Genomic DNA, 19,074 nt, shown 5'->3' on the forward strand with positions numbered 1-19,074 from the left:
CCAAACTCCCAACGATTTGAATCTGACAAACTACTTCACCTTTGCCTCCGTGCTTTTAACTCAACTGACCTTTTATGTTATTTTGAATTATTCAATAGCTATCTAAAATTAATTTCACAAACTTACAACATTTAAGACTGTAAGCAAAGAGAAACTCATATTTGTACTATTACACTAATAGGTTTAATAACAATAATTCACCAACATCTGTAATCATAAAATAAAAACTTCATTATAATTTCAATACTGTTAATACAAATCCTCAGGTTTGCCAGTACACCAGCTGTGTCCTGGTGCTCCACAACACAAAACAGCAATTCATGCAAAATTACCAGTCTTTGTTACTGACTCTTTTCCCTGGCCCCAGTCCCAAAATATTCCTGCTGTTCAGGTCTTTTGTTTCCTCTCACTGGAAGTTTTTTTATTTCCTAGGAGAATACAAAAGATATTCCCCAAGGATGCCTTCAGTAGCCTTTTCACTTCCAATATCATGCCTCCAGCTCTTTATTCCTCACAGTTAAAAGCCTCAAGTGTTTGGTTAATGGTCTCTACTGACTTGGACAACGTGATTCTTTCTCAGGTGCTTCTGGCATCATGACATGCCCACAATGTTCTCTAGCACCTCTAACCAGTTTGAAAGCTTAAAGCATTAAGTAAAATACTCATATAGCAATAATATTTTCTGACTTCTTTCCTTAAGGATTGAAAATGTTCAGAAAACCAAACCAACTAACATTTAATGACTCTTTTTGAATTAGGATGATACTCATAGTATTGGATACTCTGCCGAGGTAGAAACTTGAGGCCTTACCCAGGAGCAAGGCCTGGGTGTGTTGGGCACTGTGCATGCTTTTTGTTAGGAAAAGTTCCTCAGAAGGAGTTTGCAACTTAAAGGCATAATAAAGGCAAGAGGCTAAGAAGAGGAGATAGGTTCAGGATGAAATATTTCTTTCCTGGATTTGAACCATTAATTCAGAAATAGTCCCATTGCACTGGACCTACTGGTTCAATCACTGACAGCAACTTTCCAGCATGCATTGTAAAAATGTGTTAGAGAGGTGGCAATGATCAGAGAATTCATGGTGCTGAGATATCACTCGTGTTCCTTCCAGGCAGCTTCTCATCTTTGCCAAGTAGCCATCCAGAGAAAGGATAGCTTATGTTTCAGACTCCTGGGTTGCCTTTGTGTTTCTTCTCCATCTTAGTCAGCTGACCATCTTGTAATTCCTGGTGTGGGTACAGAAGAGCTTGCATGTTTGCTGACTGAGATAATGGATATCTTCACAGCAGTTCTTTTGGGAGGGGAGGGAGGGGAAAGAAAGTAAAAAGTTTGCCTGTCAGTTGGCCGCATCTGTTATTCCCCAAAGCCTACTGAGAATACAAAAAGGGGAATGAACTCAGATAATCAGTCTCAGATAATGCTCTATTGTGTAGCAGGCCACAGATCTCTCAAGCTGCCATTAAGATGAGATTCATCACTGGTAGACAACAGAATAATCTAAAATAATTATCCATTATGAGAGCACTGGCACCTTTCCTGAAAGCATCCTGCACTGCACCTTGGTAGAAAGAGGACACAGGCTGTCTTAGGTCTATATGGTAGCTACACACTCTTTCTCTCTCCTTTTATACTGGGAAGCTCTGGTGTTTCTATACCCCCTGGTACTCTGGCAAGTAGTATCCAAATGAAAAAATGGCACACGTCTTTTAAGAACACAGGTTTCTCAGGTTATAGGATACATGCATCTTTACACTGATCATTTGGTCACTCACTAGTAGAGAGAATAAAGATTTTTTCAGTGGTATCTGGAGCACAAAAGTCTGTTAACCATGGTTCTCTGGCTGAGCAGATTAGAAAATTCAAGATGTATATCATTTAAAGGTGTTTTAACCTCACTGGGAAGCTAGCAACATCATGTTTTGATATTGCTTTCAAAATAAGTATCAGAATTGTGTTTGGGCAAATAATGTGCCTGTAAAATGGGCAAAACACTTGCAATGATCTTACAAAGTGAGGGGAGACAGATGCTACACTGCAGTCAGCCATTGGTCTTTTGGACAGATCACCTCCTCAATGCTATCTCTCCCTGTCATTCCCTATCTTATTCGCATTGCAGACTCCTCACAGCAGGACACATTTCCTAGTAAGAGTCTGTGAAATGCTAAAAAATTTCAGACCTTACTGCTTGTTCATTTTCATGCTGCTTTGAGACCTTAAGTGACTCATATGGGGCAGCTTCAAGGGGAGACTGGACAATGCTTTTAGTGCCATTGAACCAACTCAGGTGTGTCTGCACTGAAAATGTACTCCAGTCCACGTATCGCTGATATTCTGTAAAAACCTGAGGAGTTATAAATCTGGATTTTAAGGTCCAGTTTTGCAGCTACTGAGGCTGTTCTTGTGTATAGAGAATTTTTCATTTTAGCTAAAAGTTCACCTTTTAAAGCTTGTAACCATTTATCACAATGACCAGGATTATAAAACTTTAATTCTAAGACTTACTGTGAATATTTATGTTCAAAAAATAAAGTCCAGAAGATGACCAGTTGCACACCAGCTCTGGACTTGTTATGTGACAAATGTGGGATTCTTCATTTTGTTTAGACCCTTAACTAAACTTGCCCACATAAGCCAATTTTATTCCAGCAACATAGAATTTAAAAAATGAAAGATCAAAAAGTTTCATTTTGATTTGGGATTGTCAGATCAAATCATTTGGTTAACAGCTTTATGACTGTTTCATTCTACTATTATTGCTATGTCTAAAGGTCAATCTCTTTATCCTATGGTACAGATCTTTTTTGTTTGCATAGCTGATTCAGTCTTTCCTCCCTGAACCAGATGTAACAATCTCCCTTTGACCTTCTCTGTAGGTGTTGTAGACGAAATTCTGCACAAGGTGTTAAGAGGGGATCTATGGTTTCAATAGAAGTAAGAGAAAAACAGTCCAGCATCAGCATAAGACATGAAAACATCCTACAGGAGTGGGATGATTTCCTGAGCTCTTTGGGAACAAGGGCACTTAGGAAGACAGTACAGCTATTAACTCATTACTTAAGCAGAGATAAAGCACTTTGAAATACTATGTATTTGATAAGTTTTATATAGACCAAAGAGACAGCTTGATGGATGAATTTTCTGTCAGCCTGTCACATGACTCTCAACAAATGTGACATTTATTCCCGTTTTTCATAATCTCTGCTGTATAATAGTAATAAGACAGTAAGCAAAGTGTTTCAAATCAATGGTGCATTTCTTGCCTGGTGGAAACTACTTAGCCTTCATTTGTGTTTCCAAGTTGCTTCACCTGAAGGTCAGAACAACTCCTTAGATACACCATGGACATTGACTGTCCTGGCACTTCAGCAAAATCACAGGCAGTCTCCAGTTTTGACAGAATGAAGTAATTTTCTGACAGCTGGTGCCCATAATACAGATGGTGATCTCAAAATATCATCCTAAGCTTTCTGTTCAAGGAGGGTGGGTAGTGCAGTGTAACCCTACCAACAACAAACAGCTTGTTTGTTCCTTTTCTGTGTGGTTGACACTGCAGTTCTGTTCTGAGAAACAGGATTTTGAGGTATTATTACTTTAGGACTCAGGACATTTGAATTCAATTCCTTGTGAATGTCATGTCTGCTGGGATACTGGGTAAGTCTAGATCCAACAAAGGACTCCAGTGCCCTACAAAGCAATGCCCAGGCATGCAGAATGCAGAGCTTTGTGCCTGGTAGTAGGCTTCCTATGTAGTGACTTGTTATATATGAGGCATAAAATAGCTTTCCTTTTAAGCACAAACACTTAGACACCAGACTGAACTTTAGGCTTTTGATGCCTAAGTCAGGGTGGCAGGTAGAGGCCTCCTTTCATTCCACCAGTGCCCAGAGCGACCTCACAGAGACAGGTACCTACACTTCTTTGAAGGGACAGGACAGAGTTTTTGATTTTTGTTGTTTCTTTCTCTCCTGCAGAATACAAGTGATAAATAAAACCATAATCTCCTTGGTGGCTATCATCTTCTTCAAGTCCAGATTTTAGAATAGTATGGCACTGATTACTGAACTCCTAGAGAAAGTCTACCTTTTAACAGTGAAAACTTATCATAAAGTTTCTAGAAGATACTTTTATGCATCTCTTATATTTTCCTCAGCTCTTTTGGTGAAATATTTAGCTGAATGTTGACAGGTATTGTATACTACTGTGGCTCAACTGTGCTCTTTACATTGATGTGTACTGAGAATCAGGATATATGCATCTGTTCCTTCCCTTTGCTTCAGCAAGGCAATCCTTTTCTTTGAGGTCATGAGTCCTGCAGAATGAAGCAAAAGCTTGAACCACCTCAGTCATAGCTCAGTCATGCTTAGTGTGAGACCATCCTAGACTGATTCCAGCAGAAAATCTGTGGCTATTTCCGGCTTGCGATGTCTTAACTACATGGTGCTGTAGCTGGTTGCTCAGTTTGTAAATACATTTCAAGGGAAACAGTAAATTTGGATTGTTATTGCAGCAGAGCAGTCCAAAATATTTTCCACAGCATTTCCCCACTGCAGCAACCCTCCCTCCTATGAGGGCTGCTGGAGCTTCCTTGTCTTCCATTCTGCCATCACAGGGTCCTCTCCATCTTCTACCTGAGGGCAAAAGGTGTGGGGAGGATAAAGAAAGTTTATCCCATGTCTGGTTTGAACAATGTATACGTTATCTACTTCTCATAGACGTCAACACTGACATCTTTTTTTCTTTTTTTTTTTTTTTTTTTTTTTTTTTTTTTTTTTTTTTTTTAATCACTACACCATGACAAGGAGCTTTTAGCATTCAGAGGCGTGGGCAAATCACACTTCCACAGTGCATATAAGCCCCACCACAGCTGGACATACGATTTTCAACTCCCACATTTGTGTAAGTGGCCCGTTCCTGGAACCACCTAATGGAGAGGACATCTTTATCCCAAGAGTATTCTTGCTAGTAAAACCTGGTGGTAGTGGGTTCCTGTTCCTGGGCAAAATAAATGTAAAAGTGGTATACTGAGTAGAAAAGCCATCCAGGGATTTGATCCAATAGAACCACTGGATGTGAGTCAACCACTTCCAATCAGTAACCCTATGCTCTGCTGTCTTGCACTTTATTCATAAGGATCATTTAGAATGAATATTGATTTTGTAAGCAATGTGGTATATTGGAAAAAGTCTGCTAATACCAGTAGGTGAAGAAACTGACTTACACCTTCAGTCCATTCAAAATTCATTATTTTGAGGTTATCCTAAGTGAATGAACTAGTGGATTTTTATGCATATTTACACACAATTACCTGTACTTTAAAAGGTGCATATAGGACAGTAATATTTTATCTCGCTAGCTATGAGCAAGCTCTGATCTTACCACTGCTCTGCACATTTTTTATTCAAGTTTTGCTTGCTTAGAGATGTATCTTGATATTTAAAAGGTTTATATATTCTATTTACTGTTTCAACAAACATATGTGAATATAAACAATGTCCAAAAAAAGTTTCTCCATGGCTGAATAAAGGATTTTTCAAACTGTGGGTCTGCACACTGTGGAAACTGATACAAGATGGAAAGGATGGCCTTTTTCGAAGGGACCTTGGGAGATCTTGCATGCCTAACACTGACAAAAGTAGCTGTATGCTTTATACCAGGGGTCCTCAAACTACGGCCCACGGGCCGGATACGGCCCCCCAGGGTCCTCAATCTGGCCCCCGGTATATACAGAACCCCCCCACCCCCCACCCCCTCCACTGGGGGTTGGGGGGGAAACCAAGCAGCCACAGGTGACTGCCTGCCACTGCATCCGTGCACCGGCCCCCTGGTTAAAAAGTTTGAGGACCCCTGCTCTATATGCGTTAGCTCCTGTCCCAGTTCTAAGTGGTCTATGACATTTTCTGGATAGTGGCTGTTCTGCAAAAATAGGTTACTTTTTTCTGAAATCCTGCAAAGATGTCAGAATTTTCCACAGCATTTCTGTGACTAGCCTGTACATCAATGATACTGACAAAAGGCAAATGTTAAACTGACAGTCCATTGGTGTTTGTATTAGAACTGGTTTGTTGCATTGGACAAAGCATCGGTAGACACAGAAGAAAGACAGAAATTCTTTTCAAAAGAGCTGTCACAGTGTACACAAATGAGCCTGCCTGTGATGTGATTATCCCAGTTCTAAGTATCATTTAGCAGGTACTTTGTGCACATGAGAATCATAAAAGATAGCAATAAAAAGATTATTTTAGACTTTCCATCGAACAGAGACTCATTTTTGGTTTCTTTTTGTTACCTTTAAGGAGTCCTTATTCATGAATGTGGGCAATAGGAAGTTTAATTAAAAAATAATTAGCTATATTGCATCTTGCTGTTGTTAACTTCTGCTCAGTCAGGTAGGACTTGAAAGACACATAGAAGAAAGATTCAGATTTTCTCCAGGTACTTGAATCTTGTTTATTGTCAGCTTCCCTCTTGGATTTTCCTCAGGAGAGAGCCCAAGGTCTGGTGATTGCTTCAGACCCTTATCTTTGTAAAAGGACTGCGCACCAGAAGGAGTAGAAAACACATTATTATACTCAGTAACTACTCACAGTGAATGAGCACAGGTCCATTTTTTGTCAATATTTGTGATAGCTATATGTTACAAAACTTGTCAGAGCTTATGTAATTATAAATTATTTAAAGGAGAGAAAAACATTCTCAAGAATTATTCCCAACCAGAAAAGAATCCAGCTTTGTCACATTAATGCCTCAGCTCTTCTGTAGTTTTCACAACACAGTATCTACAAATTTAGGTTGTGTGCCCATAGTCTTTCTAGCCACAACACTCAGATTTATGACAGCATAGATTTCCCATCAGAACAGATGGCATACTGCAGCAGAATTTATTAAAGCTGCATTTCCCAGACCCCTTTCTGTAGCACTCTTGCTCTTTCCCCTCCTTTTCTTAATGTGACAGGGCATCATATAGCTCTGACACTGAAACTAGCAAGAAGACATGTGTGGTTCCTTGCAAATCTGCACTGCATAAATAATCATTCCGATTACTGACCTGCTAAGGCTCCTAGCTGGCAATCACACAGCAAAGCTTGTAATTTCTCCTGTTTGGTGCTGCTCCACCATTCCCTTATCCTGACTTCTAAGCTGTTATGTGTCTCTCATGTCTGACATCAGAGAAGATAATCAGCTGTGGCTTAGGAACTGTATCATTCTAGGTCTTATGAGTAAGTATCTTGGGTTAGTAAGAACACAGACAGGTATCGAAAAAAGGATGTGACTTGACAAAATAAGGCCAAGTTATGAGTCTTTATGTTTCTAGGAAGTGTTATAATTTCAGGTTTTCCATAAATCAGGTTTGTAACAGATGGGTGAAATGTAGGTCAGATGGAGCAGACATCTTAGTAAACACTTGCTTTATGTTTTTTTTTTAATAATTTCTGTCTCTTGTCACATGATAAAAGGAGGTTTAAATCAATCTGTGCAGACCGCTTCCAGTAACACAAGGGATAATGAGAGGGCAGATCTGCAACATGAAGGGCAGGATTCTGGCATTCGTTTGTGCCTTGTGTCAGGTTCATCTTGGATGCACACTGGATAAAGCAGCAGCGTTGCAGGCAGAATTTGTACACCTGTTAATAAGTACTGTGACAAAAATGACACACAAGACCACATACTGAGCTGAAGCTTTTGCAGTCCCAGGGCATCAAAGGGTCAACCAAGGACACAGCCTTGACTTTGAATTTCCTGGCTGTTGTTGACCAGCTCAATACTTGAGGTTCATGTGTCTCCTTCGTATTTTGAAAAAAGCTGCATGGGACACAGAGCCCCCTCCTCCAAAACATAAGGAATTCCCAGTCCTTTCCTTTTAATGGCTCACAGCCCCTTCTGTAAACATATTTATTGAAGAATTTAAATGATGGGCTTTTACATCGGATATCCCTGGATCTGTGAGGGCCTGCCATATAAATACATCACACCTCACAGGTGCAAGCAATGTTGCTGCTCCTTTGGAGCTGTAATGGTCTCTGATGTTGTTGCACCTGCTGCACATGCTGCAGGTTCTCATCTTGTGACGTATGCAGAGCTCAGTGTGTATTGCTCTGCCCTTGCGGCTGCTGTGGGCATAGAGCTAATACAGATCTCCACTTCTTACTTGATTTAGCTTTAAATATGAAAAAATAAACTTGCAGAAGAAGATTCAAAATCATCTGTCATATTACCTTTTCTTCCTAAATACTTCCCTCCAACTGTTTTCCTCACATCTGGTATCTTTCCCTAATTTAGACACCATGTTTCTTGTTTTACATCACTGACCGTGTGTTACTAGGATTTTAATCCCCAGTGAAGGTTGAGTCAAACCCAGGAATTTTTTTCCTCATACATTTCTAAGTTTGTTTCGTTCTGAGCCTAAGAACAAATTATTTTGGCTATTATTATTATTTCTTTATAAAGTTTATATATTTTATGTACTCCACCTAGAGAAGCCAGCCAATAAAGCACTTGCATATGTGCTTAATTCAATGGAATTGCCATTCATCTTAAAGATATAAGTACTTGACTTTCTGACATCCCTGGGTAGAGCTGTAAACAGGAAATTACAGTTACTGATACAGATTTAAAAATCTCTGTCTTAGAATACTTCATAGCCTGTATGGAAAATAATTCTTGAACCAGACTCATGTCTATGGGCAAAAGGCGGGTAAGAAATTACATGGTTTCCGTGACACACCTTTGGGGGCCACTGCTGTTAAGTGCAAGCCAGACCTGCAGTGGGGCAGATGAAGGCCAGGCTACGTCTTCCTCGGCAAGCGCTGCATGAAGAGGGGTGCAACAGGAAGCCTCTGGCTGGGGCCTAAGGACAACATCCACTGGAACTGAAATCAGTGGTGACCTTTCCATGGCATGAAATCACATTTGGATAGGATCCAATAGGAAAATAAATTTTAACTTTCTGTGGAACTGACTATCTTTGCTGCCATCCTGTTCATTTAAAAGGAATAAGCAAAGACCCATTTCCCCTCATGCAGCGGAAACTTATTAGAAACCACTTTTTTTGGTGACACATCTTACCTCCCCTCTGGGACCATTCATCCCATAAAAGTCGTTTAAGGCATTTCTGAAGAATAGCTACCGGTACTTGTTCTGGCTCTGTTCTGATTCTTCCTTGCTCTCTTCTCTCTTGTTGAGTGAATTTGTTGGCTCCTCTATAATACATACAATATTAATCAGAGCCAGAGACACTTTGCCACATACAGGTGAGCTGAATAGGGTCATAAAAGCCTTTGGTGGGAACACAACTCTGGTTTCACCAAAGTAGTTACACATACATGCTTGTAGCCTATTTACTTATTACCTTAAAGAAACCTTGCAACTTCTCTTATCTTTGGAGAAATTTAATCTGATTCATCACAGCTGCATTTTATGTTGTCTTCTTTCTAGATTTCTGCACAAAATCAGAGTATTATGCTTTGCCTCGCTTCAGCTTTTGGCAGTTGGTGATCTTTAAAACAGAGATGAACTGGTGAACTGTTCTTGACTGGAAGGGCCATGCAAAAGGCAATGCACTTCTCTTCGTTGCAGCTGTAGGCTGTGGGTCCATTTGGTGCTATAAGTAGAATGGGTTCTTTACTGATCAAATATCAACATATCTTTGATAGAAAATTACCTGTATAGAATATATTTATTGCAGTACAGTTACCTCACTTTATGAGAAGTGGAAGAAGAATACCGTCACTTGTGGCTGTGTCTAAGCCCTTAACAATGGGCCATTTGATCTAGATAAATATGATGTAAAAGCTCTGCAAGAAACACATCTTCATGTTTAATGACTCATCTGTCGTGGATGGAGAACAACTGCCTTTCTCCACCTCCAGGAGAGTTGTTAGAAATGAAGCCTTTCTCCTTTTCACGTTGTCACTGTTTTTAACACACAGCAAAAACTAAACGTGCCTCCTTGCTTGATGTTGCCCTGAAACTATGCGTAGTAATGGATTATCAAAGCAGTGCAGCTCTGCTTGTTAGGGACATTTTCCAAAGTGGAGCTGTGATGTACCATGGCACAAGAATTGTGCTCTGGCTTCTAATTAGTGCTGACGTGGATTTGATAAGGTGCAGAGGCAGGGCTGGGACTGCAGTTGCCAGAGTGGTGTCTCTCGCCCAGCATGAGCAGTTCCAGTACATGCACACCACTAGGGAGGGTAGCGACCTGCCCTGTGATACAGCTCCACAGCCGCATGGCATTTTATATTTGTTTCCACCATTAAAAAGACCCACTTAAACTCAAAAAACCTGTAAGCAGTGAATGGAAATTACAGCCTGGCAAAGATGACATTTCTCAGGATTGGCTATCTTGAAAATGCAGCCTGTTGGTCACAATTGTTGAGTCATTAATTTCCTTTCTAGGCAAGCAATTAGTGCTCTGTTTCCTGTGAAGAAAATTTCCCTTTGGATGGCAGTAAGTGAGGTTGGGCAAATGATGACAGTTTTGCAGAGGTTAGCCAGCTGCCTAATCCTTAGAAAAGTTTCTGACAAGATGCATTTTACAGAGGAACACTTGCATGTCCATAAACATCCACACACATGTTCATTCACATCCCACACAGAAATGTCAGCCACGATATGGGCCTCACTGTTCCCTGTGCTGTAAAGATAGGGATTATGCCTAAAAAACCTATAAACCCCACAGACGATGCCACCTGAAAAGTGATAGATCTATATAAATCAATGAGATTTGATTTATACCAAGTGAAAAAAATATAATTTCTCTGCTTTTATTGGAGCTTTGCTTGAATAAAGATTAAAAAAAATTATGACAGTGTATACCTAAATATATCTTATTTGAGCAAAGATAGAGAGAAATAGACGGATTTTCTTATTCTTCACTTTGTTGTACAGTTCATCTGTCTCTGTTATTATAAGTGAAAACTGATAGACATTAATAAACTAAATATTTCTCACTGTGCATTTTATTTCTGTTGTTAGTGAGTGCTGCTCAGCTCAATTTCAAATCCAGTTCATACTGCAGAGCATTAATAAAGTCAACTGATGAAACAAATTCCACCTTTTATAATCTTAAGCTCTGGAAGATTTACTAAATTCTAGTGTCCTTCGATCTCATGTGACGTGTGCAGTCAGAGGAAAATATAAAAACTGCAGCTGGGCAGATAAGATTTAGATTAAGAGAACCATTGCCTCAAGAAATCACAAATGTTGAATTCAGTTTGGATGTTGCACAAAGCAGAACATAAAGCTGTGGGAAGAGCCTGTGAACCCCCTACTGCTGGACAAATTTCTTAATGCAGCTGCAGCACTTCAGTAATCAAAAAATGACACTATACCTTTCTCTTTCAGTTAAACAGGAATAATTATGAATAATCTTTCTATGAAACTCTTTCCACCACTAAGCATGGCATTTTACATTGAAAATTGCTGCCCCACATTTTTCAAAGGCCTTCAAACACATGAACATTTTCTGTAAGGGCTTGGGGACAATGGGCAGATGTGGTTCCTGGTTATATGGCCCATAGGATGGGTAAGGACAGGAGCCTTCCCTCAATATCACATGGCCAAGGGTAAATGATGCTGTGCTCTTGCCAGTGGATTCCCCTACTCTTTGTGGAACAATGTGCTGGACCGGGTCCTCAGCCCGTGCAGGCCCCCAGGGCGCCAGCAGAACGTCAGGCTTCCCCTGCAAAGCTGGCCATGCGGTTTGGTACTTCTGGATGTCAGCCCCAGCTCTTGCTTGGGCGGTAATCTAATGGCCTTGAGCTACTGGGGGATTTCTCTGCACCTCCCTCTCCATCTTCTCCTTCTTCCCCTGCTTGTCAAGTGCAGAGGGAAACTTTTTTGGCTGGAGGAGAGGTATGGAGGGAAGGAATAACACACATCTCTCTGCTTCTCTGATCCTGGAGCTGGTGGCATGGGAGGCAGAGCCACACTGCCTCTGTTCTCATTGGAATCTGTAGTTACCATTCCCCAGGGGACAATTATTCAGTTGGGAGCTTTATGAAGCAGTAAAGGTCTCCCAGGGATCAGTCCCTCAAGGCAGGTGAGAGGAGTAAGAAAACTGAGACAATGTTCTGGCTCTGTTTGACAGAATATTTCCTCTGTGTTTGTTGGTTTTGCCGGTTCCTGGAAATGCAAAGGGCCCAGAAATAGTTGTGGACCTGCCTGTACATGCTGATGCCAGTTCTCTTTTTCAAGTTCATCCAAAGCTAGAATGAAGAGTAATCTCAGAATTGATTTTTGCTTCTGATGAGCTCTGAAATATGTGTCAGATTTGTGCTTCAAAGAAAATGATTATTCACCCACACAGGATTGCACTTTTTTTATATTCTCCTCTGCATTTTAACTACATGCTGTGGACTGTTCTTCCAAACAGAGAATTTGGATGCTCAGCTGAGTACCAGCAGCTTTTGTGACACGTGTGCTGCAGTAAACAGCCCTTGTTTCTTCTGCTGCATATAACCTGAGGTGAGCACTTTTTTTCTGCAAAAAAATTAGTATTTTATTTCTCAAAATATCTTTTTTCTTTTTAATTAATATATATGTGTGTGGATAACTATTGATTAGGCCCTTACAAAAAGATTTTCCAGTCACAGTGAAAAATTCCAGTGAAGTGGTTGGTCATGTTGCACAATACTAATTGTTTTAGGGAAATAAATGAGAACCATTAAGCTAAGTTGATCTGTGGTTCACGCTTCTTGAAGATGAGATGAACACCTACATTCAGCGGCCAATTTTTCCAAAATGAAGTATAGTCTTTACATGTTTATATTATTCTGAGCCTTTCAGAAAAACATCTGCAGGGCCAGCTTCAGGTCAGAGTCCTGCCTGGAGCAGCACAAAACCAGGGAGTGTGGCTGCAGTAAAATTTGCTCCTTAATCTGAAGTGAAGAGCTAATTCTTGAGCAGTGAGGCAAGGTAACAGAGTGGTGATTATCCATATTTTATGATTATCATAACTCTGCTGCTGCTGCAATATTTTCAGCCAGCACAGGATCCACTTACCATGCCACCTTACAACCATCAACAAGGAGCACAGTAGATCCCAGCTGGGACACATATCAGCATATATTATGGCTGAGGGACAAAGTAATTCTCCTATCTGCAGGAATTTATACTTACAAACCAGAGTGTATCACCTGCCTGGAGTGGTAAGTCCTTGCTGTAGCTGATTGCCCAGTAGTCAGGCTCTGTAGCAATGCAGGGGATCTCATGGGCAACCTAGACCTGCTGTTGCACACAGCTATCTCATATTAGGCTTATAGCCAGGAGCTGCTGAAACAACAAGGGCTTATATTTGTTTCCTTTAAGTGCTGATGTGAACAATAGTTCACTCAAAAGACTATTTGCACAAAGTAATTAGGAAGGGTGTGAGCTTGCCTGACGAGTTATGTTTCACAACTCAGCTGTGTGCTCAAGGCTGCCTTTGCTACTTAGCGTGAGCGGGTAGTCAAGCTGAGTGCATAGGCTTCATCTCAGGAACAGGCTTGTGGCTGTGGCCATAGATATTCTCCTTTCTACGCCTTTGTTCTCTACTTACCCTTCGTCTGTCTTGCCTATTCAGGCTACAAGCAATTTTGGGGCAGGGATTGTTTCTATCGATATGCAGAGTGGAATGATGCACTAGTTTGAACTCATCACCAGCTCTGTACATGCCCCAAACCCAGAATCAGTACAGAAACATCAGCACAGCATTTGACCATTAAAATTGTTGTGGAGGATAATTAATCCAGACAAATATCACATTGACAAAGTTATATTGTCTCCTAGTTCCTTTCACTCTGCTGTGCCCTTTAGCTACAGCCTATTTAGATGAACAGCATTTACACTAAAGGGACCTTGATGTTGAACAGGACTACTGTGTACTACTATAACAGAAACTGAGGACATTATCAAGCGGTGCCCAAATTACTTAGTGCAGGGATAAGGAGTAAGGTGAACAGCAGTAACTGTTCAGCAGTGCCCTGGATGCCAATTGATGAATACCTTCATGGTCCTGGAGGGTTTGTGCTTGGGGGAGTAACTAAACAGATAAGGGAGGGGGGATAAGAAACAGCTGTTTCATGAACTATGAACTGAATGAAGGTAGATTTAAACTAGTTCGAGGTTATAGCCTGTAAAATAAGGCCAGGATAGCTGTTGAGCTCCTGTCTTACTGAGGTAATAGGAAAACAACTTGATTTATAGTGAGTCCCTTTGGCCTTATTTATATCTGGACTTGTGGCAAAAACTTCCGGAGTGAGGCATTCCTACTCTCATTTCTGTAACTTACACCACTTTGTTTTGTAATTTTTATTTTTGGTAATCTCTTTTGTAAACAGAATGTCCTGCAGAGACCTACAGTAGTGAGTCCAATGCAAACAGGACATCAAAATGCATTTCATTTAAAAACACATGCTGGTGTATGGTTAAGATTACAACATTCAGAGCTAGATTATATAGGATACACTATACAAACACTTAAAGAATTTCTCACACAGTTACCACTATTTTTGAGGGATTTTATGTTTGAGTTTCTTAGCACCTTATCACAGATTTTATTAACCGTTCCTTGGAAAATCCTTTCCTTTCCTTTGTATGTAACAGAAATTGGTGTGTAACCAGACCACAGGGATATCTTTGCACAGGGTATTCTGCTCAGGCACACTATAACAGACCTTTAAGGCAGCTGGGATTTGCAGGTAGCCCCAGCTCTGGGCAGTGATACAGCCAAGCCTGGGAAGCTGCCAGGCATGCAGAGCCCACTGGGGCTCTAACTCTTTAGGCTCATGAGACTGCTCAGACCCATCTCTCACGCTCTTCTCTCTCCTTGTCACTCAGCTGCTGCCACCCAGGTGCTGAAGCAGCCAGCAACAGTTTTCTGGTCCTCAGTGTCTGTCCCCTTGCTTGTGTTCCCTTGCTGTCCCTGCTGCTGCTGTCAGATGAGGGTGGCTGAAGGTTGCAAGGAGCAGACTGGGCAAACAAGATGCAAGAGGCTGGGGGACTGCCCACACTGCAGTCTCAAGTCCAGTGGCTCCTACTAAAGACATAGAAAAATGCAGAAACAGGTAACATCCCAATATTTTAGTCTATGTCTTTGTTTGGAAAGGAAGTCCCATATTAAATTGGAAATATAGCAACCTATTTGGGGCTTACTCCAGCCTTGCTGAGAGACTTACACTGGAGCGTCATGGCTTAGCTCTGTCTGGTAGAGTAGAAATATGTGAGAAGATTTGGCCCCTGTAGAAGATAGCTTCCAGTCCAATTCATTTCAGTGATTTCTGTGTTTGTCTTGCAGCTTGTCCTTCAATGAGATGGAGTACCGCAGTGTGTGGGAACTTATTGTTTGGTAACTAGCTTTTGCAAAAAAAAAAAAATATTGCTTTGATAGAGATATCATTCAGTTTAGGCAATGTCCAAGTTTTATCGAGGCCTTACAGTCTGCTTAATTTGCTCATATACCACATGATTGTGACCCCAGTTTCTCAGATGACTTTGGCTGTTCCCTCCCACATAATTAATTTAATGCAACCCTGAAAACAGCGCAGTTTAGTCTCTGTGGAAAGCCCTGTAGCTCCAGCACAACTTAATTCTTTCCAGCTCTTTTTTATCCACGGACTTTCTTGCAGTGGAAAGAAATGGCAGTGCAGGAGCTGCTGAGAGACAGCATCCCTACAGCCATAAAGCTGACACACTAAGACAAGCAACAAGGTAGCACTTAAAAATCTCCTGACACAGCCAAAAAAGAATGTTTGCTCTAAAAACTTGTCTAACTATGTTAATTAAAAAGAGCAACTCAACAAAGAAGAACAAATTCCAGTCTTTATGAAGGCAACAGGAATCTGGAATTACTTTCTAATTACTGAAGTGCAGTTACAAAAGATTTCCACTGGCAGAGGCAAGATCAGTTTCAGGCCCATGTCACAAGCCACATTTTAATGTTGTTTTAAGGACAATTTGCCCCAGGTGTGGCTAAAGTGTGTATATGGATTTTAGACGGGAGGAATAAATACCTGGGGAAATTCTAGACATTTTTTTTTATATATTGGTGAGATAGAGGCAACACTTATGAATTGAAAACAGTCCTAGAGACAGCCTTTGGACATTGCTTTCAGAAAGATTGATTCTTATCATCTTATCAGCTGAAGCATATGACTGCAGAATGCACCAAGAGCTGGCAGGCCGTTTCCACAGCTATGACACAGAAATGACCAGCAGATTATCTGCTTGAGTACAGAAGGTCAGCAATCTTGCTGGGATCTTGGAATACAGGGAGGACAAATTCCTCTCTGTTACCAGGTACAAGTTTAAGGAAAGAAAAAAATAATAAAAAGTGCAATCGATTTTAATGGAGTGACTCTGGATTTACACTATTACAGCTGAAACCAGAATTTGGCTCATTGTGTGTAGATATATCTATGAATAACCTTCTTAACCTGTTGGAAAGCTAATGATGGAAAATGTTCCCCATGAAAGTATATATATTACAGCTGTGTAAATATATTAAAAAACCCCAAACTGTCAGCAAACTTGCTGGCAGACATATGAATGTTTCAACAAGTTCTCTGTACTCCACATAGCTTCATTTTTATTCTCTACATAGACACGCATACATGCAAACACTTGCATATATAGACTTAATAAGGTTTAAAGAGTACAAGACTCTTAAGAGAGGTAATTTTGATCAGCTAGCTCCCCCAAACAAACAGGATCCTGTTGCAGAATATATGGGATGTGCTGCTTATGAAACACATTTTATAAACCTTACCTGCTTGCCAGCTGTGAAATTCAGCAGGCAATCTACATAATAACCCTGAGATTTAAGAAACAGAGGGCCTTTTTCTCTCCCTTCACATCTTCCAGGGGAGAACAAGAGATGCCCTAATGATGGCACTGGAGTCTCCCCAAAAAATCTTCAGCAAGAGCAGCTGTGCTTCTTGAGTCTTGCTGTAAATTGCTTTTATTGTAGGCTAGTGCCAAATTTTTAAGGAGCAAGGAAGAAACATAGAGTAGGTGTCTTTTAAGTCCCAGTGCCCCTTGGAATTACTTCTGGAGAGGTGTGAGTGACACTCAAGGCTAAAGCTAGAGACATGATCGATCGGTCCTTCATTTTTATAACTGTGTTTAATAAATAAAGTGACTCCTGACCCAAACTTGTACATCCACTATTTCAGTGGAAAAAAAAGGGGGGTAAGGGAGGATTTGACACATACTTCTGGTATTTTTAAAAGCTAATAGACTGGTTAAATCCCTATAACCGAGTAGTTACAGTGAATAGTTAGTGTTTTTGGCAAGGCTGTTAAGACATATTTACAGCATGCAATTGGAAAATAAGCTTGTTATAAATAAACTATTCCCAGTTACAGATTAAGAAAATATTGGATATGTACAAAATGACAGCATTAAACAATGAAAGTATTTCCTGAGGAGCTGAGCCTTAGCAAAAGCCACAGACAAAATATTTTTAGTGGCATTCCAACACTCTGTGTTTCAGAGCCATTTATAACAGAGCTCATTATGAGATATTCCTTTCTGCTACAGGCCACAGCTGGATATACCAAAAAATAACCCTCAGGAAAAAAAAGATTAAAGAAATATTTACCTATGAGAAAGAGTCACAGTACCTGGCTTTATTTCACACGGCCAATTTCTCCTCTTCAATCCACCATGTGGGTTCAAGAGAAGAATTTGCCCTTATGTCTCCAAATTTCAAGCCCCTGCCTCTCCTGAGGACTGCTATAAATCCTGAGTCATTCCCATCTGCAGGACCACAGAAATCCCAGAAAAAGGCTTCTGTAGAAGCCTGGCAGGGCATGAGGATACCTGTATATGTGGGCTGTAATTACCTGCTCCCCTGCCATCCTCCTACAGCACAGTAGCTGTGAACCCTCTTTACAGCACATGTAAAATGGATCCTGACTTCAGCTATTGTGCTGGGCATGAAAACTAGCTTTCAAGTGAATCATGCTGCTAAAAAGTTCAGGTATACTTTGTCTGTTTAGAACAGCAAACCCAAACACTAAACTAATATCTGTATTATAGCTCTTAACGCCTAAGATAAGGTGGGGAGGTGGAGGGTGAAAGGAAGAGAACACAAGTGTAAAAATGTGTAGCCTCTGGGCAGCAGTGGCTGGAATGCCTTCAGGGCACTAGGAGGAAAATACTCAGGAGGCACTTTGCAGGCTTTGTAAAGGATAAAAGCATCATTGCCAGTGAAACTGCCCTGCCCCGCAGGCCAGCTGTGTTACTGTTCAGTGACACCACAAAGGGCATTTTGGTTGCTCCCCATTGGGCATGTATCCACCTTAATAACATTTGTGATAGTCTGCTTTGTCCTGCTTGTGACTGAAACCACAGCTCGCCCCAGGCACTTTTGTTTTATGCAGCAGTTTTGCCTCCTACCAATCTATGTCTGTACTCCTGGGTTTTCACCTTTTTCCTCCCAGCCAGGGCAGATGGTGCAGCCTGTAACTGACCCAGGAAAGCCGTTCCGGGGAGAAGCAAGTTGGAAGGAGGCAGAGGGGTATCATCCCTTTGCTCGGGACAGCTCTATAGAGAGCTACATCTAATTTTGCTTCTGTTCCTCTCCTTTCCCGTGTGAACGGTTTTGATAGGGTGTGTGCAGGGAAGCCTGCCAGGCTCCTGCAGCTGCCTAGCTGGTTACGCTTTCCTAGGGAGAAGACATGCAGGTAGAGCTGCCAGTTGTCTTCCTTAGCTGAGCTTGCTGTATAAATGCGTACACTCTTCACATGTTTGACTTTCTTTTGGAGAATATTAGTTCATGCATGTCTGGATGACTGCAACTCAACACACATCAAGTGCCACCTTGTCTTCTCACCCTTTGTATGTCCCCTTGTGTGCCGACTTCAAACACACCCAAACCCAATTGTATATATAGACGCACAGAAATCCATGCCACTGTATGACAGCAGCCCTCTCCTGGAAGTGAGAGGCAAAAGGGTTCTCTTGGGTCAATTTATTTGTCCCTCTGATCAGTGGGGATGCAACACATTCTGAAATAGCTAATAAGAAGTCTAGGTGTTCCCTGATTTTTTGTGGACAACTGTTTACTGCATCAAAAGTTTGTCTTATACTTC

At 41.0% G+C, this 19,074-nt stretch overlaps 1 long non-coding RNA gene across 1 annotated transcript in view; it reads right to left on the bottom strand.

The window, feature by feature from the left end:
- Positions 1–201: 201 nt before the first annotated feature.
- Positions 202–19,074, bottom strand: part of LOC121089678 — a 42,629-nt gene continuing 23,756 nt past the window's right edge. The window contains exon 3 of the long non-coding RNA XR_005828313.1: positions 202–4,629. This is a non-coding gene — a long non-coding RNA (uncharacterized LOC121089678). The remainder of the gene's footprint in view (positions 4,630–19,074) is intronic.

This window comes from Falco naumanni, chromosome 5 (genome assembly GCF_017639655.2).
Source record: "Falco naumanni isolate bFalNau1 chromosome 5, bFalNau1.pat, whole genome shotgun sequence".
NCBI lineage: Eukaryota > Metazoa > Chordata > Aves > Falconiformes > Falconidae > Falco > Falco naumanni.